The sequence below is a fragment of the Moschus berezovskii genome, chromosome 8 (genome assembly GCF_049115385.1).
Source record: "Moschus berezovskii isolate FMDL1 chromosome 8, NW_MosBer_1.0, whole genome shotgun sequence".
In the NCBI taxonomy this organism is placed as follows: Eukaryota; Metazoa; Chordata; class Mammalia; order Artiodactyla; family Moschidae; genus Moschus; species Moschus berezovskii.
In genome coordinates, this window is record NC_142467.1 from 27,548,438 (window position 1) to 27,560,478 (window position 12,041).

Genomic DNA, 12,041 nt, shown 5'->3' on the forward strand with positions numbered 1-12,041 from the left:
GACCCCACGGACTGCAGCCTACCAGGCTCCTCCATCCATGGGATTTTCTAGGCAAGAGTACTGGAGTGGCCATCATCTACATAATGACACATGAACTTAGAGGGGAAAAGTATTTGTCTGTGTGTGCATATCCAGTGGCTTGTCCACTCAGCCATTTTTTAAAAACATGCCACCGACTACAAGTGAATCAGGGAAGAATGCTAGCCCAAAAAAGCTACTTCCTTCACTGAAAAAGCTCTTCACACATATTCTACTGACATTGAATCCTGGGATTCATCTTGTTATAGATGGAAAAAATGTATTTTTTATTTTCCCATAATAAAAAGTTAGCTAGATGGTATGTACTCAGAATTCATTTCAAGTTTCTGAAAGCCTTCCAGAGTTGATAAATCAAACTGAAGTTGAATGGTGGAAGGAAAGCATTAAATGTCATTCTAATGAGAAAAGAAGCCGAGGAAATTGAACAATCCAAGGACACTAGTGTCTCTGGCTCCTGGACATGAATATTAAATGTAGACATTAGAAAACTAGAGAAAAGAACATTGTGCTAAAAAACTGTTACTCTTCTTAGTCCTCAGAAGGTTGAAATAATCTGATTTTAAATATAGTATCAAATTTATAGCTTCCCTCAGAAATGCAGTTGTGAATGAATACTGGCCTTTCCCATTCCCTGTTTCTGCAACTCCTTTGGAGAATTTTTATCCCTTTTTCTCTCATTGGTAGCTGCCTGTGAGTACCTCCTCCTCAAATTTAAGTTACACAACCTAATGGGGCCTTCCCAGTTGGCACAGTGGTAAAGATTCTGCCTGTCAATGCAGAAGATGTAAGAGACGTGGGTTTGATCCCTGGGTCTGGAAGATACCCTGGAGTAGGAAAGGTCAACCCAGTCTAGTATTCTTGCCTGGAAAATCCCAGAGCAGCCTGGCAGGCTGCAGTCCATGAGGTTGCAAAGGTTGGACATGTTTGAGCAACTGAGCACATACGCACATGCATACAATATGATGATGCGATACATGTATATATTGTGAAATCTTGACTACAATAAGCTTGTTAACACATCCGTTAGCTCACATAGTCACCAGTTTGTTGCTGTTATGATGAAATATTAAAGCTCTATTCTAATAGCAAATTTAAAGAACACAATACAGTATCATTAACTATAGTCACCATTGATCCCTGGAACTTACTTATCTTATAACCGAAAGTTTGTACCCTCTGACTAATCTCTTCCAATTTCCCCCACATCTCAGCCACTGGCAACCACCATCCTACTCTCAATATAATAAAAAGGCCACATATGATAATGCCAGAGTTAACATCATACTCAAAAGTGAAAAACTGAAAGCCTTCCCACTAAGATCAGGAACAAGAAAAACGTACCGACTGCTTCCACTTTTACTTAAAACAGTACTAGAAGTTCTAGCCATGACAACAAGAAAAAGACAAAAAAGGTAATCCAAATTAGAAAATAAGAGCTAAAACTGGTTCTATTTGTTGATGACACAATCTTGTTTATAGAAAATTCTAAAGACTTCCTCAAAAAACTGTTGAGTTAATAAACCAGTAAAATTTCAAGATGCACAAAAGTCAGTTGCATTTCTACGTGGTAATCACTACCTGAAAAAAGAAAAGAAATAAAGAAAACAGTAACATCAAAAACAATAAAACATTTAGGAATAAATTTAACCATGAAGTGAAAGCTCTATGCACTGAAAACTATGTGACATTAAGGAAAGAAATCTGAAGAAACAAATAAATGGAAAGATGTCTTGTGGGCATGACTAGAAAAATTAATATTGTTCATACTATCGAAAGATGTCAATAATTCAATGGGATCCCTATCAAAATTCCAATGGCATTTTTTTAAAAAAAGAAATAGGATCAACACAATGTCTATCTTAGTTTGGGCTCTAATGGAGACAAGTCCTTAAACAAGGATTCGAATTCAAGTAGTTTACTTGGGAGGAGAGACCAAGAAATGTCCAGGGAGAAGCAGTGAATGAGACGGGGCAGAGAAGGGTGCATTTCAAGCAGGTTGCCACTGTGGTCAATTGGAGCATATTCTCACTACGGGATGCTGAAAAACCATGGAGAACAAGAACCTTGGAGGTATCCCATCTGAGAGAGAGGGAACTGGAGTATTTACACGCCTATTGTCAGTTGAGGGCTTTTCTAAGGGTGTATGGCTGCATCACTCCAGTTCATTTCAGTCACTCAGTCGTGTCCGACTCTTTGTGACCCCACTGTCTGCAGCACTCCAGGCTTCTCTGTCCATCACCAACTCCCGGAGCTTACTCAAACTCATGTCAATCGAGTCGGTGATGCCATTCAACCATCTCATCTTCTGTCGTCCCCTTCTCCTGCCTTCATTCTTTCCCATCATCAGGGTCTTTTCTAAGGAGTCAGTTCTTCGCATCAGATGGCCAAAGTATTGGAGTTTCAGCTTCAGCACAGTCCTTCCAATGAATATTCAGGACTGATTTCCTTCAGGATGGACTGGTTGGATCTCCTTGCAGTCCAAGGGACTGTCAAGAGTCTTCTCCACCACCACAGTTCAAAGTCATCAATTCTTCGTTGCTCATCTTTCTTTATAGTCCAACTTTCACATCCACACATACTACTGGAAAAACCATAGCTTTGACTAGACAGACCTTTGTTGGCAAAGTAATGTCTCTGCTTTTTAATATACTGTCTAGGTTGGTCATAACTTTCCTTCCAAGGAGCAAGCATCTTTTAATTTCATGACTGCAGTCACCAATCTGCAGGAGCCCAAGAAAATAATGTCTGTCACTGTTTCCATTGTTTCCCCATCTATTTACCATGAAGTGATGGGACTGGATGCCATGATCTTAGTTTTTTGAATGTTTTTAGGCCAGCTTTGTCACTCTCCTCTTTCATACATCTCAACTCCCAGGATGAAATAGCCAGATAAGATAAGACCTAAAAAGTGCTCTCCTGGGAATCAAATGAATCTTAAATTCATGGAAGTTAAGGTCTAGAAGGACTGTAAATTCACCTTCTGTGAAGTCGTCACAGAAGTCCTTCAGACACATAGTTGCTGGTGGACAGTCTGCGAGAACAGGGCCTTTCTATGCCAGGTTCATGCTGTACATAGAGTTCCTTAACCCAGTGCCTGGCTCGCGGTAGGTAGTCAGCATATATGTGTTAAGTAGATGTGTAATGAACACTCTGCTGAGTGTTTTCTGTGCTCTGAGAAATTTGAAGTTGTTCAGTTGCTCAGTCGTGTCTGACTCTTTGTGACTCCATAGACTACAGCACACCAGGCTTCCCTGCTCTTCACTGTCTCCCAGAGTCTGACCAAAGTCATGTCCGTTGCGTCAATGATGCCATCCAACCATCTAATCTTCTGTCGCCCCCGCTCTCCTCCTGCCTTCAATCTTTCCCAGCATCAGTGTCTTTTCCAGTGAGTTGACTCTTGGCATCAAGTGGCCAAAATATTGAAGCTTCAGCGTCAGCATCAGTCCTTCCAATGAATATTCAGGGTTGATTTCCTTTAGGATGGACTGGTTGGATCTCCTTGCAGTCCAAGGGACTCAAGAGTCTTCTCCAGCACCACAGTTCAAAGGCACCAATTCTTCAGTACTCAGCCTCCTTTATGGTCCAATTCTCGCTTGGGACCAAAATATAACAGGCAGGGAAGATTCTCCATCCTGACCCAGCGCCCCTTTTGTGGGCCATCTGTCCTCACCATTTGCCATCAGCAGCCTTGATTCCTCTTGGGCCCCAGTTCCAGGGGCCAAGAGGGTCCCCTTTCCTCTTGCAGTTGAGGAAGTCAGATGCCAGCAAACCAAATGGGAACAATGGTTGCATTTTTGTAAGGGAGCTGTAAACAATACTACCATTACTTCTGCATCTGTAGTCCTCAGTGTACACTCTCAATCAGAAGGCGCCACATGATTTTAAATCTTTGACACAATGTATTCTGAGATCTATAAGAACAATTTTACATGATTCATAAGTAGAGACTGGCATACCAGCCTTAAACAAGATGGGCAAGAGTACCTCCTGTGGGAATGGCAATTACATCCTCAGAAAGGAAAGAAATGAAATAGAGATCAAGAATGCACACACCTGAGGAACAAGCCAGAAACTCAACTGTAATTGAGAATTATTTCCTACAATGACCCAGACATGCCTTACAAAGACAGAAGGATGACAAACAGAAGAACCAGAGTGAGGACAGTGTTGATCGGGGAACAGATGAGTAGCTGATGTTTGGAAAACAGTGGGAGAGGGAGTGGTAAAGAGCAAAGGTGAGCACAAAATTAGGTTGCTTAAAGCCAGCTTATCTTGCAGACTCTGCTCAGTGAGATGAGAATTAAAAGCCTGAAAGTCAGTGTGTTTTTCCAGTCACTGCCCAAATGACTATTTCAAAAGTCCCCTTCCCGCTGACAATAAATTTCTTGAATCTTGGGCAGGTTTAATAACAATCTGTATACTTTTCATTAATATATGCCTGTTCTTACAGAGTTTAATGCGTGAATCTCATATATGAATTAAGGCTTTCTTTCTACTAAAGCTTCTATTTCTGAGGCTCAAGGGTCATGACAGGGGGGTACGGGGGGAGAGGAGCTTTTTTACTAGTCCTGCTCCTCTGTGATGCAGGTGCAGGGCAGGGAGGGGCAGACTGCTCTGGGACTCTGCTCTTGTCTTTTCCTGTCTTCAGCACCTCTGCTGTGAAATGCAGAAGTAAGGGTGAAGGAAAGGGACAACAAGGCTCTCTTACTTAACTGGCTGCTGTTATAATCCTCTCTGGGATCCTGAAGGCTTCCCTCGAAACAGTGAGTGACAGCAGATGTCCTTGGTGTGGCAGATGTCCCAGCACTGGCCTCTGAGGACACATATGTACTTTTCAAGAGTCTTTAAGGGATATCCCCCTGTGCAATTCTTTGCCCTAGAAGATGGGACTGTGATTCTTTCACACTCCTCCACTCCATCTCAGTCCACATGCCCCGTTTCCCCTGGTGCTATGGTCCCCTAGTCTGACAGACCAGCCCTGGGACACCAGCAAGGCAGCTTAGTGCAGCCACTTCCTGTTCTATCACTGTGCTGTTGCTGTTGAGTCACTGAGTTTTGTCCAACTCTTTGTGACCCCGTAAACTGTAGCATGCCAGGCTTCCCTGTCCTTCACTATCGCCCTGAGTTTGCTCAAAAGTGTGTCCACTGAGTCAGTGATGCCATCCAACCATCCCATCCTCTGTCACTTTCTTCTTCTGTCCTCAATCTTGCCCAGCATCAGGGTCTTTTCCAGTGAGTCAGTTCTTTGCATCAGGTGGCCAAAATATTGAAGCTGAAGCTTCAGAATCAGTCCTTCCAATGAATATTCAGGGTTGATTTCACTTAGCTCATCAAAATACCTAAACCCTGATTCTTGCCAGACCACATAGTGGGAACAGAGGCTATCCATGCCCTCTGTACATCTAATTGCCTCTCTCCAAATACCTTTGCTCCTGTTCGGGTAGGTTCAAGGATGAGCAAAAAATCCACTTTCTATGCTGAGTTCCACTTCTTATAGACATCCTGAATTTCTGTGAATTAATTTCTTATAGGCTCCTTTTCATTTCTCCATTGAAGAGAAGAAAGAAAATAGACAGCCCTCTACATACACACACACATACACACACACACACAAGTGAAATATAATGTAGATGGAAGGCAGTACGAGAGATATTCAGTTCAGTTCAGTCGCGCAGTCGTGTCCGACTCTTTGCAACCCCATGAATCACAGCACGCCAGGGCTTCCTGTCCATCACCAACTCCTGGAGTTCACTCAAATTCATGTCCATTGAGTCGGTGATGCCATCCAACCACCTCATCCTCTGTCGTCCCCTTCTCCTCCTGCCCTCAATCTTTCCCAGCATCAGGGATTGGTGAGGTGAAAAACAAGTTGCCAGGTTGTCCAAAGATGCAGCCACATGTATCTCATGGGTTAAATATATATATATATATATATATTTGCCTACAAAGAAAGGAATTGTGAAAGTCTTTCCTCCAGTCTCCCTGCCATGGCCCATTGGTTTTCTCCTTGTACCCTTGTGCACCTGTGTGTGTGGTCATGAACCTCACATCATAGACCTTCATGTCTCCTTTGAATAAAACCTTCCATGCAGTCCAGTGATCAGGTAATCCCATACCAAATTCCAGCATTTCTTCTGATTGACAGCCTTCTGGAAACTTCATGAAGGTAGAAGAGATCTTCCTGTGGTTCAGGAGTACAGGAAGAGGAGCACTGTCAAACCTCCATACGGAAAGGGCAGGTGTTTGACATAGGGAAGCAATGGGAAGGACGTAGTGATCTGAGTGCAGACTCAGCCTAGGTAAATAGGTTCCCAGCACATCAGGGAGTTTCTGATCTGGTTTCAGATAGAAACATTTAATGAGCTTTAAGGTCTTCAAACTTGAATGACACATAGAATACAAGAAAGTGGCATAATGGAAAAACATAACTGAATTTACAAGATCAGGGCACAAATTTCCATTTTGCTACATACAAGTTTTGTAAACTTGAAGAAGCCAATCGACCTACCCAAGTTTCCTCATTGGCCATAGAGGGACAATGATATCTGTACAATAGAGGTATTAACACTAAATTTGATGAGATAACAAAATAAAGCCCCCAGTAAAGTGGCCAGACTACCATGTACAGCTGTGCAATCTGTGCATAATACAAGTGTTCAGCCAAGCGAATGAACAGGACTTGAAATAGCTCCCAAGGTCTGCTAGTTAAGCCACTGACCCAGCACAAGGCTACACAGAACAGTGGGGAGGGGCAAACTTTCTTCTACCTCTGATACAAACCTACCATCGAGACTTTAATAAAAGATTCCATTTTCTCAAAGCTGGCTCCTCTTTCTAATTTTCACAGTGTCTCTAATAGATGAATGACTAAATGGAAGACTATCTTGTAAGAAGGGTGATTAGGCTAATCTTCCCTGCTATCCTTGACGATAGCTCTCAATACATCCACAAGAGCAGGCTCCAAAAGAATGAGCTAGTCAAGGACTGTCTGCAACTAGGTCAGCGTTTCCCAAGATATATCTTGTGCCACTACAAAAAGTCATTTGGAATTCGTAGCTCTGACACCAGAATCACAAGTAATAGCAGAAAAATAGAAACACAGGGCTACATGATAATTGAAAACCTTTGTGCTAAAAAAAGTGAAAAGATAATCCACAAAATAGGAGACCATTTCTGCAAATCACCGTGTGATAGGAACTTGTATCTGGAGTATATGAAGTATATATATTAGAATATAAAGTAATTCACAATTCAATAAAAAAAAGAAAACCTAATTTTTAAAAAATGAGCAGAGTGCCTGAATGTGTATTTCTCCAGAGAAGATATACAAATAACCAGTAAATACATGAAAAGATGCTGATTAACCATCAGGAAAATATTATTCAAAACCACAGTGAGATATTACTTCACATGCACTAAGGTGGCTGGAGCCAAAATGTCAGATAACACGTGTCAGAATTCAGAACCTCAGACTCTGGTGTTGGGAATATGAGATGCACAGCCACTTTGGGAAATAGTCTGGCCATTTCTCAAAAGGCTCAACAGAAAGCTACTCATATGCCCCAGTGATTTCACTTCTAGGTGTATATATGAGAGAAATGAAATATATATCCACAGAAAACCTTAAATCCAAATGTTCATAGAAGCATTATTCACAATAGCCCCAAGTGGAAACAACCAACATACCCATCAGTTTTAAGTGGATAAAATATGGTATATCCATATAAAAGAATATTATTCAGCAATAAAAAGGACTGTTGTACTGATATACACATGTTGCAATGTGGATGAACCTCGGAAACATTGCTCTAAGGAAAACAAACCAGACACAAAAGACCACATAATATATGATTCCACTTACATGAAATGTCCAGAATATGCACATGTATATTGAGAGAATATAGACTAGTGTTTGGCCTAGGACTGGAGAAATAGGGTTGACTGCTAATGGGGGTGGTGTTTCTTTTTGCGTTAACAGAAATGTTCTGAATTATGTTAGTGCGGATGGATACATAACACTGTGATTATAATAAAATGCATTTAATTGTATACTTTAAATGGGTGAATTGTATGGTATGTGAATTATATCACAAAATACAGTACCCAAAAATGGTAAATGTATGTTTAAAAAAATTACTTGTGATGCTTATAAAATTCAGTTGCCCGAACCCTCTTCAAACTCACTAAATTGGAAGTTCTATGAGTGAAATCCAGGAATGTGCAATATAAACAAGTATACTGTGTCATTCTCATTTGTATTAAATTTGTCAACTACATAACCAGTTTGTCCTCCAAATAAATTGTATTATATTTGCATTGTAGCTTTTGCTGGGAGATTTTTCCATGTAATACATATGCATCTGATGTCCAACAGTTGAGAAATAGTTTGAACCAAAAAAACCTAACTCTTGGTGTTAATAGTTAAAGGTAACTACCCGAAAGATTCTGTCTACATTTCTCATAGTGTGCTTATGATAAAAATTAAAAGTAGTAAAAGAAAAACCAAGTAAAATTTCAGTAATTCATGGTAGAAAATCCTACTATTATCATCCCAATAACCAACCCAAATAAAGACAAGAAGACTCTCTGGAAAGTGTCTAAAACTTGGGGGATCTAGTTTCTAATTGTGCCTTTATCATCAACCATTGGGATAAGAATTCATCTTCCACCTCTCAAATCTGGCCATGATTTTTACAGAGTTTGCTAAATCAAATAAAAGTTAGTAGTGAAGGATGTTAGATTCAGCTTGATGACATAATAAATAACATTAAAATTAAAGATTTTCATATTAAAGATCTTTTACTCATGGACTATATAACTGCCATTTCCTCACCTGAGTTTGAGTAAGCTCCAGGAGTTGGTGATGGACAGGGAAGCCTAGCGTCGCAAAGAGTCAGACACGACTGACTGAACTGAACTATATAACTGTCTTTATGTTTGCATAGAATGTTAGTATTTACAAAGTTAGTATTCACTTGTCACTTAATCCTCAAACTATCCCTGTGTAGTATGTGGAAGATAGTAACAGGCTCCCTGAGAGAGATTCCTAGTTGCTCCCTATGTTAAAAATATACCCAGAATTTGTTTTAGTCAGGTATGGTAAGACAGCAGATATGGGAATGGTTGTCATAAAGAGAAAAGTTTGTACTAACAAATCCCTAGACATGTGGCATGCCCCACAGGGCCACCTGGGGAAGGACCAGACATGGTCTAAGTCAGAAGAGGAGCAAAAGCAGAATGTGACCAGGAGTTTTATTGTTACTATTTTATGGGAAGGTATAGGAAAGACATGGAGAAGGTGATGGCACCCCACTCGAGTACTCTCGCCTGGAAAATCCCATGGACGGAGGAGTCTGGTGGGCTGCAGTCCATGGGGTCGCGAAGAGTCGGACACGACTGAGCGACTTCACTTTCACTTTTCACTTTCATGTGTTGGAAAAGGAAATGGCAACCCACTCCAGTATTCTTGCCTGGAGAATCCCAGGGACAGCGGAGCCTGGTGGGCTGCCGTCTATAGGGTCGCACAGAGTCGGACACGACTGAAGCAACTTAGCAGCAGAAGCAGCATGGGAAAGACAGGGTAGGGTCACTGAGTAATGTGGGTTTGGATATTTGAATAGTATTCCCTAGTTGTCAGGTCCCTGGCTCCGGGAAGATTTAGGTAGGTGTTGGCTTGGTGTGTGGGTGTTTGATAAAGGAAATGGGAGCATGGGCTCTGGATAGGTTGGTTTCTGAATAGGAGGCATGCTCATTTCTAGGAATTTGCAAGCTGCAGGAGGAGAACTCTCTCCAGGATCAAGGCCTCAAATGCCAGCGCATTAAGAATATGGAAAATAAGGAAATCTAGTCAGCACACTCCCCCCAACTAACTGTCTGTCCAATAGGTCACTCTTTCCTTCATAGCTTTCTTGGATCATCGCTCTGGGAAAATGACACAGTTCCCAGATTCTCTTGCAACCACAGGACCACATGACCAGATTCTGGCCAATGTGACAATTGGGAAAATATGTAAACAAACTCTAGGATATGTCCTTTAAGGATGGCAATATGGCCCCTCTTCCCTCCTTGCTTTATCCTGCTGCCTGAAATGCAGATATGGCTGTTAGCCTTCTTGGATCACGTGTATAAGGACAACAGCCTAGGGATGGCAGAGAAGCAAGGGAGAGGGAGCTTGGGACCTGTGACTCTGCCATGCCAGTGGTGATCTGCTTACATTCAGTTAATCAGATTGACCCATGAGACAGAAATCAACTCACAGCTTGTTAACTCACTAATTCTGAGCCTCTGTTACAAAGATTAAACCTGTATCTTAACACAGAGAGTTGAGCTGTGGTGTCCAGGTGTGCAAGGGTCTTTCACATTGCACAGTGTACAGCCTCTGTGTTATACAAGGCAGCCCTGAATACAGTCCCACTTCTCCAATCAGGATGGTAAAGCTCGAGGAGGTTGGGTCACACTTTTAGCAAATCCTAGATCCAAAGCTCTACAAGCATTACAGAGGACAATACGCCAGTTTCTTTATAAAATAAAACACAGTAACACATCATCTTTCTTAGGCAAAAGATAAAAATATGTTAAGGGCTAGAATTCAATATTTACGTACTCAGAAATTAAAGTAAGACATTTGAACAAAATTAGAATTGGAGACAATTCTGCTGAATGTTGTTCAACATGTTCCAAGGAACAGGATTCTCTCCTTAAATTCGATAGCTCACATGACAAGCTGTGCGCAGGGGCAGTTAGGATGCCTGGACGTGTGGGTCTATCATTTGCATGCATTAAGATGGAAATTGAACATCCATATTTTACTTACATGTGCCAGTGAAGTGATTGCACTTCCCGAGATCCCTTTGTACTCATAATTATGTGATTTGTGAACCAAATGAGTGGTTTGAGGATGGAAATAGGTACATAGGAACTCCATTTGGGAGGTCCAATTTTGACATAAATGACTAGAGGCTTTTTATGAAAGAAAGATTAGATATTGGATTCAAATTCAGCTTATTTAAACATATGATACTTGGGGTTTCACTTATTGGAAGGGCCCAGTTTGATTTTTGGTACTTAAACTTGTTCTTTAATTGGGAGATGTAGTTAGGTAATGATTGAAATAATCTGTAATAAGAAAACAAGTATAAAATATCAGTTTTATCTGTGGGATATATCAAATCAACTCTGCAGCTGTAAGAAAAAGTGTCAAATTTTTTTGTGTGAACTGTAATAATGCTTTGCAATTATCTGCCTGTTGTTCCAAAATACATGTGCATAATAGTAGCAACTACGAAATTGAATTTTGTCTCCACAGATCTGAGATACTTTTCCAAAACACCCTACAATTCATAGTTTAATTCACAAGTTTCCCCCTTCCTTGAAAAGTCACATTTTTCCCCTCTTGTGCAAGTACGTTCCATAGGAAATTAAATAGTCCTAAAAGGAAGCATTCTTTATTAATTCAGAAGCTTTCCTACCCTAACTAGTGCTGTATGATTCTAAACAAAATTCTACTATATCCACCATATATTATGTGGCTGTTGTTCAGTCGCTAAGCAGTGTCCAGGTCTTTCAGACCTCATGGACTGCAGCATGCCAAGCTTCCCTGTCCTTCACTATCTCCTGGAGTTTGCTCAAACTCATGTGCAGTTCGATTCCTGAATTGGGAAGATCTGCTGGAGAAGGGATAGGCTACCCACTCCAGTATTCCTGGTGGCTCAGATGGTAAAGAATCCTCCTGCAATCCAAGAGACCTGGGTTCGATCTCTGGGTTGGGAAAATTCCCTGGAAAAGGGATCAGCTACCCACTCCAGAATTCTGGCCTGGAGAATTCCATGGACAGAGGAGCCTGGGAGGCTACAGTCCACAGTGTCACAAAGAGTCGGACACGACTGAGCAACTTTCACTTTCATGTCCATTGAGTCAGTGATGCCAGCCAACCACCTCATCCTCTACTGTCCCCTTTTCCTCCTGCCCTCAATCTTTCCCAGCATCAGGGTCTTTTCCATTGA